Source organism: Grammomys surdaster, unplaced genomic scaffold (assembly GCF_004785775.1).
Source record: "Grammomys surdaster isolate TR1022 unplaced genomic scaffold, NIH_TR_1.0 233, whole genome shotgun sequence".
NCBI lineage: Eukaryota > Metazoa > Chordata > Mammalia > Rodentia > Muridae > Grammomys > Grammomys surdaster.
The window spans coordinates 6,617,761-6,633,643 of NW_021604678.1; the positions used below are offsets into that span (position 1 = coordinate 6,617,761).

The 15,883-nt window shown below is 38.1% G+C and overlaps 1 protein-coding gene across 2 annotated transcripts in view; it reads left to right on the forward strand.

Annotated features, from left to right (window-relative positions):
• The window catches only part of Antxr2 (ANTXR cell adhesion molecule 2), a 132,910-nt gene that overhangs the window by 77,836 nt on the left and 39,191 nt on the right, over positions 1 to 15,883 (forward strand). The gene's annotated exons all lie outside the window — the stretch shown is intronic.

Below are 15,883 nucleotides of genomic sequence, written 5' to 3' on the forward strand. Positions count from 1 at the left end.
CAGGTGTGCCGTATGCACGTCCTTTCCTTACAGGTGTGCCGTATGCATGTCCTTTCCTTACCAAAGGAGGCTGCTTCAAGCTCTCATTTTAGAAATCTGTTTAGAATTATTCTATTCTTAGTATTTTTCCTAATAATGTGCACCATTTTCTAGTGCTACAATTTTAGAAAAATTGTTTCAAGCCTCCTCCTAACAACTTAGGAACATTTCAGAAATATCTGAGGTCAGCTAGTTACTGTAAACAACGTAAGAATATGTAGCTGAACTTTCTAACATGAGACAGTGTGTTTTGCTAAGACCATTGGGCGCGAATGATGTGCTTCAGGTGTCAGTCCTTCTATTACCAGGTCATTGGCAGATTGCGATCAGACACTTCCTTTATATGGAAATTCATACCTCAGTTTAAATTCAGATATGAGCTTGAGTTCTGCTCCTCCAACTGTGTGTAACCCTTCTTCCTCTCAAACACGCTGGAGTTTCACCTCATTCATTTACAATGACTTTCATGCCTCATCTCAGGGTGCTCCTCACCAGGTCCGATGTTTGTTTGTATGTTTAATGATTTCCATCTTATTCAGTGCAGGGTATTGAGTAAATAGTAAGAATGGAGGATGGATTGGGAAATTGTATATGCTCCTTTTAGCTATTATGAAAAAGTTTGGATATTTGTAAAATGTACTCCCCTAAAATCCACCAATATCTGATTAAACTGAGTTAAACATTAAATCCTGACTAAATTAACATATACATACTTCATATAAATATGAACTGTACTTTTGTGAATGAGATCTTCATTTTCATCTAATTATCAGTTTGCTCTAAAAATTTACTTTCCAGTAAACTCTCCTATTAAATGTTAGAAGCTCTATAAACAGTCTGTTTTCAGCATAGGTAAGTATGTTAAATCCCTTTTGAAGCAGTTTGGCTATCATATCAACTAACCCATTGGAACAAATGTTATATTAAGGTCAATTTCTTTAAAGAAAAAAACTGAAATTTATCAACTTGCAAGTTGGTGTCATTATTAACTTCGTTTTCCTGTGTCTCCTGTGGTTGTCAGCCTTCTTTGAATGCACAAATATACACAAACACACCATTTACATTGGTTTGTGCTTTTTATGAAGTATTTATATTGGTACAATGTGTGTGTCTGTCTATGTGTGTGGGGGCGTGGTGTGTGTGTGTGTGTGTGTGTGTGAGAGAGAGAGAGAGAGAGAGAGAGAGAGAGAGAGAGAGTGTGTGTGTGTGTGTGTGTGTGTGTGTGGAGGGGGTAGAGAAGGAGGGAGGGAGATTGATTGTAAAACAGTTTACTCATGTTAGGAATCAGGAAGACTCAGAAACTCCAGGATTTAGAAGGCCGTTCTCATTTACATCGTCAAGGCATAAATAGTACCTTTTCATCTGGATACCACAGAGTGGCATCCTCCACGAGTGAACTGGGAGGCTGACAGTAAGCTTCATGACAGATAATAAGGCACAGTTTTTCTCAGGGCCTGACTAATGGCTCCAAGGAACGCAACCCCAACCTACCCAGCAGCTTGTTCTGTGCTTTGGAAAACAGCCTTGCATTTCGGTAGGAACAGTTTATTGCAGATTCTGCCTCCGGAGAGCTCTGTCTGATAAACAAACCGGAGAGCACAGCGCTGCAGCGAGTCCCGCAGGTGGGGCAGCGAGCCCTTCACTGTGCCTTTGGAGCCGGGTCTGTGCTGGGGCGCAGTAGCCGCGGGGCTCCCGGGCCGAGCTCTGCGCGGCCCCGGGGTCCTTGATGCGGAGGCTGGAGCTGGCGCGCGCAGTATCAAAGCAGCCGCCGGGGCGGGCGGGCTCCCCGCGCGGGGCTGCGGGCAGGCAGGCGCGGGCTTTGATGCGGGCGCCGGGTCCTGGGAGTCGCGGGTTTCGCGGCCAGGTGCGAGCTAGCAGGTTGTCCCGACATCTGCTGGCGGCAGCGCTGGCGATTGTCAGCGGAGGTAGTTGAGAGAGGCAGGACCGTTTTTGGTCTCCCGCGCGCTGCCTGGAGGCCCCAAACTCCAAAGGTAGGAGCGGGGTGGACACAGCTGTGCTCCCAAACTTGCCCGAGGCACAAATAGGAGATCTAATGCAGTTTGACTCCACGGCGGTGGGGAGACAGGACAGAAAGCCACTTCAGAGACAACTTACCGCTGCAACATCTGCCGCCAAGTTTCCAGGGAGTGACAGGGGACAGCAGGTACAGATCGAAGTCTTTGCACAAACAACCTCCATTACGCCCTGGACTCTTTTGAAGGGTCTCCATCAAAAAGGCTGGAGTCCGCAGCAGGAGTTTGTTTGGTTTTCAAAGCAGTATTTTTTTTCTGTGTGTTTTTTCCCCATCAATAACAAGGTAATTTATAAATGATGCATTACCATGCATCCTCTTTTTTTCCTTATGAAAAGAGAGTTAGAGAAGCAGAAAGGCAAAGAAAAAAAGAAAGCACAGCACTAGTCTGGAGTTGTTCCACAAACCAATTAAATCTCTGAAGACCTTCTTGACTGTGTTTGAGGTTATGTTAACCTTCAAACAGCTCCTCATTCACCCATGAGCAGACAGCAATTTACACATGCAAGAATCCCAGAATATGCCTGAAATACACGGACTTCTGCTTACATCCAATGTTTTATAGAGTTTCTTATCTCTGCAGATGTGAAGTTTAAGGTTCTCTTTTCAAAGGAATACAGGGTTTTGCTTTGTTGGTGGTGGTTTCTTTTTTCCTCCCAGGAAAATAAAAATATCTAGGAAATTGAATTCGTTTCAGTTTCTTTGTCAGGACTCCATATCTATAGTACCTCCAAATAAGGAGGCGTTTTTTCTCTTGGAAGGAGAATACCCCTTCTATTACCTGCATTTAGCTGAGAGAAAAATTCATCAATTAGTTTAATTTTTACCAAAAAAGTCGCAAAAAATCATTTTAGTGTACAGGTGTATATTTGTACAATGGCCATGGGATGGGCCAAAATACTAGTCTGGCAAGGAAAGACTGCAGTCTTATGATTTACCCCGTCATGCCGTGAGGTGGCTGCATGACCGTCTTGAGATGAGGGCAGTCATAAATGTGTGCTTTGGAGCAAAGGATTAGCCGAGGAGCAGGGCCTGGCGTTAGAAGCTGGAGTTGGCAGTGCCACAGCAGCTTATGTATATAGCGAGGAAAAGCCGGACCTATGTAGGTCTTATAAATTATACAGCTATGCCCCATATTCCTCAAAATGACTGATGCCCATATGGATAGAATATTGTTCTTCCACTTGTAAAAAGTTTATAGAAAAAAACAAGACAAGATGCATCAGGATCCCAGGGAGTTCAAGTTTATTTCGAAGGCATCGAGAGAGCGTTGTGACTGTAGAGGCCAATGGCTGAAACTCACTTCCGGTTTCCAGCTCCAGTTGCAGATTGATGTCCACACCCCTAGTAAGTCTTGCTTCTGAGTCCTCAGCCCAAACGAGCAGGCCTGACGCTTTCTGAATGGCACCTTCAATGACTCCAGCTTTCCTAAGTGTCACTATGAGCTGCCTTGTGGTTGTGTATCACATGGTGCCCAGCACAGTTCAGCCACTCCATCCGCAAACTGGCCAACACTTCAGCAGGGCTTCCCACCACCTGCACTGGTTATCTACCATGTTTGCGGCATAAACCTCTTGTAGGTTTTCTGTAGAAGACTGACCTTTCACTCAAATGATTTTATATTTATGATATTTTTAATATATTGTGAATGACTTTGGACTTTGAAATAAATTTGCCAAAATCCTTAAGCTTAAAAAAATTTATATTGTATTCTGGGCTACTCAATAATATTATTTGCTGTTGTCGTCTTTTAAATGACTGCACTCATACACTTTGTTCTTAAAAATCAGTGAATGTATTTTGTGACATATGGGTGAGCTTTATAATAAATTTTATGGGCTCCAGAAAAACCTCCTGTTTTAGCCCGAGTTGGTTCTATTGATCACAAAACACTAAAACTTTTATAAACTACTTTCAGTACTTAAAATGAAAATATAGAGATAAGTACAAAACCTAAAAAAACTAAAATGATTATCATATATGACATCTACAGTTAGTTATTGTCCTTTAGGCCAATTATGATCTGATAAACACTTCTCAGAGAACACTGCCAACTCTTTGTCCCTCAGGTAAACTTAGCATTTTGAATTTTCATTATTTCTTGCTGTATTTATTTTAAAACATAACCTGCCTAGTCCATTCAGTGTTGACCTGTGTACATGTGACTACTGTAGACATAGCCCCTCAGGACTCTTCCCTGGAAGAGACGGATTCTCCCTTTCTCAGCTGCCATTGGCCACTGATAGCTCTTCATGTAGGTGTGGGGCCTTGTGAGATTCTCCTCATCTACACTGTAATTTCAACTGATGCTGCTATGGTTCAGGTCTTGTTGAGATTTCATGAGTACAGCTTCCATGTCCATCCTTTAACTCAGAGCAGCTTTTAAAGTGCCATTTCATCCTTTTTTTATTTGTAATATGTGTGTGTGTGTGTGTGTGTGTGTGTGTATAGAGGTTTTGCCTGCCCATACCTATATACTACATTGTCCAGTGCCGGTAAAGGTAAGAATAGGACATCAGATCACCCGGAAGTTGAGTTGAAGACAGTTGTAAGCCATGATGTAGGTGCTGTGAATAACACCTGGGTCCTCTGGAATTGTAGCCCATGTTCTTAACTGCTGAGCCTTCTCTCCAGACCCCATTTCACCCTCTGAATAGATATAACTAACTACCTTTGGCTGACACAGGTTTGAATGATGACATTTCTACTAGAATAACCTGTGTCATGAGCATACCATTACTGTGGCAACCCCACTACTGCTACAGTGGTGTGTGTCTGTATAGATGGATGTGCATTTACACTTTAGTTATAGAAATGTTTACTGTAGAACACTAAGCTACTAAGCTAGATGAATTTTTCCAAAGAACCTACATATAGTACTTGGATATTTAATGAGCACTTTAATAATTAACAAAGAAAATTATTTATTAGTACAAATGCATCTTTTTAAATTAATACATTGCTCTTAGAAATATCAAATTTCCTTCATCTATAAGCTTTGTCACAGTGAAAGAATGCAAAAATACAAAGAAAAATGTAAGATGTATTCTTCCCCAGGGAAGAACACACCAGTTGGCTGTTCAATTCCAAATAGTCAGCCCTAAAAACATACATATAAGCAATGGACTGAGCAGGTCATATTTAGGAATATATACAGAAGTATATACAGGAATATATATATATATATATATGAATAAACATATACATATGTGTATACATATATATGTATATATTTACCTGCATGTAGCGCTATAGCAGTTAATAATAAAAAAGAGGTCATAATATGAAAGAAAAATAGGGGTTATATGAAAGGATTTTAAAGAGAAGGGAGAAATGTAATTATATTATATTGTCAAAAACAAAGCAAAAACATTTTTTTTTAAAGGCCAAAAGTTGACCTCAGTGTTCAGGGCTGAGCACATTGTTTTATAAGCTCAGTGTGCGCTTACATAGGACCATCTTGAGAACATCAACAAACAACTCATCCCTCTGGGGACAGAGATAGCCTCACAGACTTACATTGTAACATTTCCCTCTGCCTTTAAAATACTAGGTAGAGTCTTTTAAAAACAGGATTTGTTTATTTTACCTATATGTGCATGTGCGTGAGTGTGTGTGTGTGCCCCTGACTGTATGTATGTGCGTCATATGCATGCATGTGTCTGCAGAGGCCAGAAGAAGTGAAGAGATCCCCTCTCTAAGTGGAGTTGCAGGCAGGTATGAGCCACCATGGGATCAGCTCCTCTGCAGGAGCAGAAAGTGCTTTTAAATGCTGAGCTGTCAATCTATTTCTGTTCAATCTTAGATTGCTCAGGATGCAATCTAAAGAGAAAGAAAATATTTTGAAATAGGTTATTATTCTAAAAAGAATGTTTTATGATTATGTCTTGAGGTCTGCTAGATGCCCAATGATCAATTAATGTAAAGAATTTCTCACCTCAGTTTGAGAGGTTTCTTTGAGTAGGAAGTGTTTATTGCTCTGTCCTTCGCTTTTATCTCCCACAAGGTCAGAATCTTGCCTTATAGGTATGAAATGCCTTTACTCACTGTGTAGGTCCTGAACTTGCAGCAATCCTCCTGCTTCAGTCTCCTCAATGCTGGATCACAAGTGTTGTGCCAGCATGCTTGGTGTAATTTGGTTCTCAAACAAATGTGTACTCATGTAAGTGCATTCTATAAATACATGCTTTTCCAGTCTGGCTTGCTTTGCTAAATACTTTAAGAATTATTTCTTTATTTTTGAGATTTTAATATGATTACAGTCTCCACTTCCATTGTCTCCTCCAAATCCTCCCACATACTCCTTTTTACTCTTTCAAATTCATGGCCTCTTTTTCATTATTTGTTACATACATACATACATACATACATACATTCATACGCACACACACATATATGTTTATACATATACATCCCAAAATGTAAATCTGTTCAATCTGCATAGTGGTACTTGTATGAATGTTTTCGGTACTCAGCATTTGGTGTTGTGTTTTTGTATTGAGCACTTGGTATTATGTGGTTTTCCCTGGGGAAGAATGTTTCTCCCACTTAGTTGTCTGTAGTTCTTTGCTAAAAGTCTTCTGTTTCACTTTTATTTACAAACAAAACCTAAGATCTTTAATAATCTATACATGTAATCTGTTAGTAATTCATTTTTAAAAATTTACATTTACATTTCCACCATTTTTACTTTGAATAAAATTACATCTAATAATTATTTTGAACCTGATATGATTTTCATATGTAAAATAAGTATAATTTACTTTTCAAACAGAACATTTAGCAAACACACGCACACACAAACACATATATGTGTGTATGTGCAGACACCCTAATACCCTTTAATTTGTTCACAGTTGCATTTTTTCTGGTTTTGAAATAACTAATTCCTTGTAATTGATTATATGAAATTATCTTTATTTCTCATTATGCTTTTAAAAACAATGAAGTTGGATAGTTTATTCAAACTCAATTCAAGTTAATTTTATTCTTTGATGTACATCATATATTTCTGTTCATATATCAATCATAATACTTGGCAGAAATAATACAAGTTCTACACTTTAGATTCACATGGTATTTTTAGCAAGCTGGTTAATGTTCTGAATGCTAAATATGTATCTTACAAATATACATTTTATAGACATACACATACACCTACATGAAATTTATACTTCATAATTTGGTTGATTACTAAGCATATTTTGTTTTAAATAAAAATTACAGATTTGAAACAGGATTTTAAAATAAAGCTGTTTCCTTCTTAAAATAAATGTTCTACTAAAGCACTTCATGACAGGAATGATTTCTTAGCAGTTTATTATAAATTCACTGTATTTTATACCATAAGTTTAAAGTCTACCCAAGGGAGGATCAGGCACACAAATAAATCCTCTTCGTATTTAATTGCCTAACAGTGTTAGTAAGTCTGCAGAGCATTGCAGTAGAATATTCATATAGCATGTTTATGTCTACAGCATACTGATAAGAATTCCAGAGCAAAAGGTGCTTTGTCTCCTCCAGGGCCCTCTCTCACTTCAAACCCTTCGCAGCTCTTATAACCCTGGTGTGTTCCTAAGTTCTAATCCTTGGCCTATTTCTCTGTTGTCTCACCTTTCTCCGGAGAGCAGAGAGAAAGTCCCTGATTTGCTGTCACCATTAGGAGTACCATTCACAGACGACTCTGCCCTCCCTCCCGACTTCCACCTGTATGTCCGAGAGCTTATGTGATTTTCCACTTGGATGCTCAGTTGTCCCTACATGATCTGTGTTTAACTGGACTTAACCATGTGACTCAAGGCGGCTTTCAGATTTTGGTTATATAATTCTCTCAGTCATTAGCTCTGTCCGTTAAGGCACATCTGAGGAGAGACCCTGTAGACACGAATCAGCCTCCGTGATTCCGATAACTTTAGTAAGGAACCTGTGCTTTTGTCGTTCTAAGTCTGGGTACTGAGTCCTAGCACTCTGTTAAATGTATGAGATAGACTCAATGCACAGACTTCTTTATACAAATGTCACTTCTGGTTTGCTGTACTTTATAAAAGTAAATGAATGGGGAATGTATGTGTTAGACCCTAGTGATGTGTGAGAAAGTTTCTATGATCATTACTTCATATTTTACTGTCCTCCACTTTTCCTGGGGAAAAGTGCTTCAGCTGCTGAGAACATGAAGACAAATCAATTCTAATATCTGACAAGTTTGAATGATTTCTCATTAAGATATGGTAGGGAATAGCGGGACATAGAATGCTGTTTTATGGAGCTAAGTTTTGTTGATTTTTGTGCGATGGTCAATTTTAAGTAATAATGAGCTCTATTAAGCATTTTCCTGAATTATAAAAGTATGACACAATAATTTACCCTTTAGGTTGAATTCTGCATGGGTGAAGGTTAGTTATTTTTATTAATTCCTTTTATTACAGTTTTATTCCTTTTTTTTCTTAAAGTAGCATTTCTTCCTCTCTTTTTCCTATTGTATCCAAGAAAAGTTTTTAGTGATTGAAAATTTTCCAGTTATGTATCAGTCCCTGCCTAACCTTGTAGACTCTGGTCAATCTCCATGTTCCTTAATCACTCACCCACTCACCCAGTGGGCCAGCATGTAGCTTATGTCAGTTCTGTGTCTTATTGTTCTAGTTTACAGAAATACTGGCTTTTCATGGTGAGAAAGCTGACCATCTAATTCAGATCTTACTGTCTGGAAAAATGGCTTAAACTGTCCTCTGAATCCAGATTTATGAACTAGTCCTGGGCCCTAACTAGATTAGTGCCTTTTCCATTAACTACTAAGTAAGACAGCTGTCTGAGCTGCTGCTTGTAAATTTGCTCATGTCTGTTGCTCTAACTCTGCTGCAAAAATCAGCAGAGAACAGGATCACAGTTTCCAGACCTCTGTTTTCACAGCCCAAACTGAGCCCGAAAGGGATGCTGGGAAAAGTTTGAAGAGGTGCAAGGAAGCGTTTGTTAGGGAAAAAGGGATGGCTCCTGTCATTAATCTTAATTGCCAAGAGTTTTAAATCTGAGTTATTCATACTGATGTTAAGCCCTTAACTTGCCATTCATGCCTTGGCATCAAGTAGTGTTTTACGAGATAAGAATTATAGGAGGCAGAGAAGTGTGTGTGTGTGTGTGTGTGTGTGTGTGTGTATGTGTATACATGCATGCATGCACTCATGTATGTACCTTATATAATTTTTTTCATTTATATGTTTCCAGTATTAACTTGGGTTAATATTCAGGCTTTCACCTTTCAACAGTTCCTGTGAGCATGCAGAAATGATAGGCAAGTAACAATAAATCCAAATAATAACTCTAGATACAGCAGTAGCAATAAGTCTGAGGATTGTTACTTTCATGTTTACCTGCATACTAAATGGCTCACTGATGTCAGGATAGATGTCAGATTGTGGGGTGACAGAAGAATGAGAAACAGAGTTAAAATAAGGACAGAAAAAAGACAGAAGAAAGGAAATTAAGAAACAGAAAGATATTATTTCTTTGAACAAAATTCAAGAAACCAGAACATGACATGATTGTTTTGATATTAGACAACATGTGATGTATTTTTAACTATTGTAGTCCTGATTATATTTGAAGTAAACAAACTTATTCTTAAAATCGCCTCTCCTTCCCTTCTGAAGCTTACATATACATGCATACATATATATATATATATATATAATTTATGGAATTGTTATAGCTTTTCCACATAGACCTTGAGCTGATAGAAGTGACTTAAATTTCAGAAGTAGGGTTTGTTTGGGTTGGGGCAGGCATTGTTGATTATCAACAGATTTAGGGCCACAAATTAGACTTTGAGGTAGATGCTATTCTCTTACAGTGTTTTCTTTCTTTTTATGAGTGCTTTACGTAATACATAGAAAAAGATACAGAAATGAAATATTCTATTCATTCATCTGGTTGCTTAATTCATACAGAGTAACTACTGCAGATGTAAAAGCCTACCGATGCCAACAGTGTAGATTTAATTTATAGCCCATCAAAGTTTGGAATGGTCAGTAACAACAGTACAAAGGTTAGGACTCTTTCTCTCTGCTCTTGGAAGCATCTCAGACTGTGGCATGCAGAGGGAGGACATGTGTTTTGTTTTTTCTCTCTGTAGCTCAGCCTCTATTGATGGGCTTTGCAATCATTTATAGTCATTCATTATGAGTTACCAGCAGAATGGCGTGAAGCCTGTGATACTGGAGCCCTGCTGGTTTAAGACTTCAGCAGATTCTTGTATAAATCAACAATCGATATAGATCTTTTTAGAGCATCAATTTTGTTCTATGAACCTGGAATATTGTGGGTCCATAGTTGTACACATTTCTTGGTGTTTAGAGAATTCTTTCCTTACGTCTTGGGAATATTTGAGTATATCATTAAGGCTCAGAATTTCAGTATTCCCAACTTCTTGGGTGGAAGGGTGGCTGGATATCTAGTATAGTGAAAGCAGATGTTGCAATTCTTGAGGGAATTTATGGCTTTACAACCCCAATTCAGTCAGCAGCTAAGTATCTGTGACATATTTGGTTTGACTAATTTTTATCTCATTTTTTTCTTAATAGTCTCAGAGTTAAGCATCATATTTATGAATGGAAGTAGTAAGACTCTGATATTTAGTACATTCTTCAACATCTCACTGTTGGCAAGTAGTCAGGGCTAAACTCAGATTCAAGCCCTTTGATTTCTAGCTCAACAAGTATGGCATACTTCGGTACTAATTTCATTTGGTTGTTTGTTTTTGTTTTGTTTTAGTTTTGTTGCTATTGTTGTATAATCCAGACTAGTTTTGAACTTGTGGAAATCAAGTTTCTGCCTCAGCCTCTTAGGGTTACAAGTGTATGCCACCCCATCCAGTTCCAAGCTGTCATTTTACAGAACAATATTTTGTATTTTGAACAACTAGCTGAATGAGGACAATTACAGGTGTGGAGGTGTTTTTAATGTTTTGGATTTTTTGAATTTTATTCTACTTACAACTAAATCATTATAGTAACTGTTTTTGTTGTGTATTCAGAATGTGTGTATATTACTCTATGATATATATATGTATATATACATATATATGTATATATACGTATATATAGTATTATCTAATTTGTCTGCATTGATTAACAAAATTTGATGAATCCCAGTGTCAATAGATTCCACAGAAAGTTTATACGGAAGAGTAAGGAATAATTGAACCAAGATGGAGCTTAGCAGTTGTGAGATCTAATCTCTTTGACTGTGGTTTGATCCATACTTTTCATTCTGTGCCCTGGCAGAAAAGAGCGTGCAGGGTCCTAAGGGAGACATGAGCGTATGCACTCAGGAATCACAAGCTGTTTTCTAGGTGGGCGCTGGAATCACAAGCTGTTTTCTAGGTGGGCGCTGGAAAACTAGGAGTTGGGAAGGAGGCATGTTAGAAAAAGGCAGAATTAGTTCAGCGTCTAACACCATAAGCAACTAGAAGGACTACTTCCTGGGAGCGCAGGGATATGGGATTCCTATACTGTCACTGATTTGCATCAATGTAACACAAGTTTTCTAATCCTTCTGGCCCTCGGGTTTTTCATTTGAATAAAGTCTGAAAAGATCACACGCACACACACACACACACACACACACACACACACACACCTCTTTTACATGTAGATGTGAGTTTGTATTTTATTTTTTAAATAGAAAACTAAACAAGACAACTGTCTGATGAAGAACCCTTTCCTCTTTTGCTCATAGTCCCTGGACCCTGTGCCTCACTCTTCAGAAAGGAGGCTTTTAAGAGAATTTCTGTTGGCAAGATCTAGTTTGCTATCAACAAATATTTTTTCACAGTAGCACAATTTACTTATAGTAATAAAGCATTCCCTAGGCTACCATGACTAAGAATAAAACATAAACATTTTTTCATAACATATAAGCCTGCAAAATGGCATGTGTTCATCATAATATGGCGAAATCTGCTAAGTGACTCTCCCAAAACCACACTTCTAGCTCTGGGGTGGCCTTTATCTGCCAGTGTTATGCTTTAATATAAATTGAAAATAGCTACATATGGAAGGAAGTAAAGGGCATGAGGATTTAAGAGACCCATATAGCTAATTGTACGCTAATGTTCTATTTTTATAATGTCTCTCCTTCTTGATGATTTTCCTCAAAAAAGAGAAAACTTAATATGTGATATTGGATTATTATCATAGTCATTTGATAGGCTGCAATTTGCTACTATGTATCCAAAAAATCACAAGCTTTTCCTTTATTGAATAGTTGTTCACAGAAGGGCACTAATGTGTCCCTGTCGTTAAATATATAGAGATACATTGAACTACTCTCCCGTTGGGTCACACTAAAATTGATTTTTCCAAGCAGGGCTAACAATACTGGACAAATGTTAAATGAAAATCAATAACTGTGATTTAAATCAGATAAATACACTTCTTTTATTCAATGGTCTTTCCCCATACAGCTAACTGGATGACAGATAATACTCATGTAGCCTTTGACCTCTAGCCCCGCCTTTCAACAAAGCTCTAAGGAGAATGGCTTGCCTATGATTTTATTCTAGTATCATGCTTACCTTACTCTTCATCAGTTAGATGAAACATTTATTTTAGATTGTTTATAAGTAGAAAAATACTAATTAGCTATACTTCCTTAGGCACTTAATACATACAATGCTTCATTAAGAATAGACTGCAAGGCTAGCTTTATCAAGACAAAACTTCAGTTTTAAGTAAGTAAACACTCTAAAATCCAGAAGTTACCATTGTAGGAAGGGCTAAGGTGGGAGGAGTAAGAAGATAAAAAGGAAGAGGAGAAGGAGGCGAGGGGGGAGGGCAGAGATGTAGGAGGATGAAGAGCCACGTAGGTATGGAGAGCATACTTGGGTAACAACTTATATTTAGGTTAGCTAATTGGGAAACACCTCTAATTGTATGGATATATTGTTATTGAGTATTACCAAACATATAAAGCCTTTGATTAATATTTAAGCATTAGAGTCTCATTTCCTACAGGGCCCGCGTGGATGGTGGGATGATCTGGGCACAGCCCAGACTTGTGGAGACAATGTGGAAGATTGGCAGAGCCATCTCCCACGCTGGTGTCTTGTAGGTGGCAGGGCCAGTGTCTCTGGCTGGCCATTTCTAGTGCGCACATGGCCTCTGGCCCTGGAACATGGTGGCAGAGCTAAGCAGAGTCACTGCTGGTTAGATAGTCGGCTCAAGAAAATGTCGATTTAAATATTGTCACAACATACCATGACACTAAATACAGTGAATGATATTTATATTTATGTAGAGGCACTGTGAAGGCAGAGTTCAGAGGTCAAAACCTGACGAAAGCACTCAGGTAGTTCAAGGACATGTTCTAAGGACATTAACAAATACAGCTGTCATGACTATTGTCATTGTCAATGCTAAGGAGTTTGGCATGTCAGACAGACACACTTCTAGGAACCTCACATATATTATTTTAATTTTTAATACAACTAATTGCAAAGGGTCTTATCCCTATTTTAAAGGTTAGCAGCCAAGGTGGGGGAAAGTCAGGTGAGTTACCAAGGACTTGCCAATGGGTTTATGGTGAGATGAGTGAACTGGACTTCGCATGGGTTGTAAAATGTAAAAAATGGAAACATTTTGATTTATATTTCAAAATTTATCAATTGCCTATACATAAATGAACAGTGGTTTTGAGCCCAGTGGTTTGCTTCTCATTATTGGCCTATGCATTCAGTTAGAAAAGCATAATGAAAGAAAATTAAAAAATTCAACAAATGAATGGTAGGCAGTAGTGAAATGTTGCAATAATGTAGGGTGTTCCACTACTAAATATCAGACATTTGAAGCAGAAACTTTAAGGGTCTTAATCTATTATTCAGTTGTGAATATTTGGGAAGGAATATTAATTGTAGACTTTGGGATTACCTATGGATATCATAAAGGGGTCAGGAATAATGATAATAATAATGATAATAATAATATATAATAATTATATAATAATTATATATTATATAATAATAATTATATAATTAATAATAATTATATAATATATAATTATATGATAATATATATAATAATAATGATAAGTCTTGCTTCTTTAAAAGGAGTAGAATATAATAAATCAATAGGTTATGCTTAATGTGGAACTATTAAAATAGATGACTTGTTCCCAATCTAGAACTGCAAAGAAAGAAGGAAGAACTTCACCTGAAGGCTTGGCTTTCAATCTCAATTATAGTTTTCAAGGATTCTTTTTTTAAAAAAGATTTATTTATTTATTTTATGCACATGAGTACAGTATTGCTCTCTTCAGACAAACCAGAAGAGGGCATCAGATCCCATTACAGATGGTTGTGATCCACCATGTGGTTGCTGGGAATTGAACTGAGGACCTCTGGATGAGTAGTCAGTGCTCTTAACCACTGAGCCATCCCTCCAGCCCCCTAATTACAGTTTTTAAATAGCAAATCTTCCATGCTCACTTATAGGAAAATCATGTTTTGATTTGGATATTGGTTAGCACCATCATATAATTTATTACTTGTGATTCTTTCTTAAAATCTGCTTGTCAGAACATTTCCCAATCATCTGAGATGTCAGTTAAATTTATGCTGAGTTTACAGCTTATTTACAAGGTCATTCTTTCTGGAAACATGGGCTCTCTATGGTGTAACTGACTGCACTTGTCAAATGTATCCCCTGATCTGTCTGATAATGGCATGCCCACCACCCTCCTATAAAACTGTGAGTCTGAGATGGTTACTAAAATGTCCTTTCGGGTGTGTCCATGAAGATTGAGGCAAACACACCATCAGCTACTCTTTTAAATGTGTATGTGGGAGTTCATGATTGAACATAGGAATTCTGACCTCCTCATTGGAGGTTCACTGGTACATAGCAACTACAAAGCCCTGTAGTGATCAGCCTGGCTCATATTTCTCATATTCTATGGATGGCCAAGAGAAAAAACTAATGGTATTCTTCAGAACCTGCATTTTTTGAGAAGATACTTTGAAAGATTTTCAGGGCATGGCATGGTAATGCTAATTATTATTGATGCTATGAAATGCCTTTATATTGACTTATAGAAAACAGAAGATTCCCCTGCTTCAAGGATGCCATTCTTAGTATTTCTTGCATAAACACAATTGTATTAGTTCATCAATAACAATGATAAGACTGTTTAATCATAGGCATAAGAAAACTATTTATGTCAGGAATGGTGGCTCATGCTTTTAATCCCCAGTACTAAGAATGCTGAGGTAGAAGGCTCATCGTGAGTTCATGGTCTGCTTGGGTTACTCTAAGATAACTCAGTGGTTAAGAGCACTGGCTGCTCTTGCACAGGATCTGCGTTCTCTCAGCACCCACATGGCAACTCACAAACCACAGCTGTCTGGAACTTTAGTTCCAGGGAATCTAACACCCTTTTCTGGCCTTTGTGGGCACCAGGCACTTAAGTGCTGCATAAATGAACACACAGCCAGACATCTGCCCATGGGAAAGAAAAGACAGAAGAAAAGAAAATGTAAGTAATTTACATCTTAAACTCAAGTTATTTATAGTAAACACATTTTTTTCTTTTCACTTACATTATCTGTGATTTTGATTCTTTCTCTAGTTCTCTTCATGTTACTTTTGAGAGTGAACCTGAAGCTCACTGACTTAGCAAAACTAGCTGTCCAGAAAGTGCAGGGACCTTCCATTGCCTCCCCAGCTCTTGATGATGAAGGAACCTTCCATCTCCCTCCCCAGCTCTCAATGATGGAGGAACCTTCCATCTCCCTCCCCAGCTCTGGGGTGATGGAGGGACCTTCCA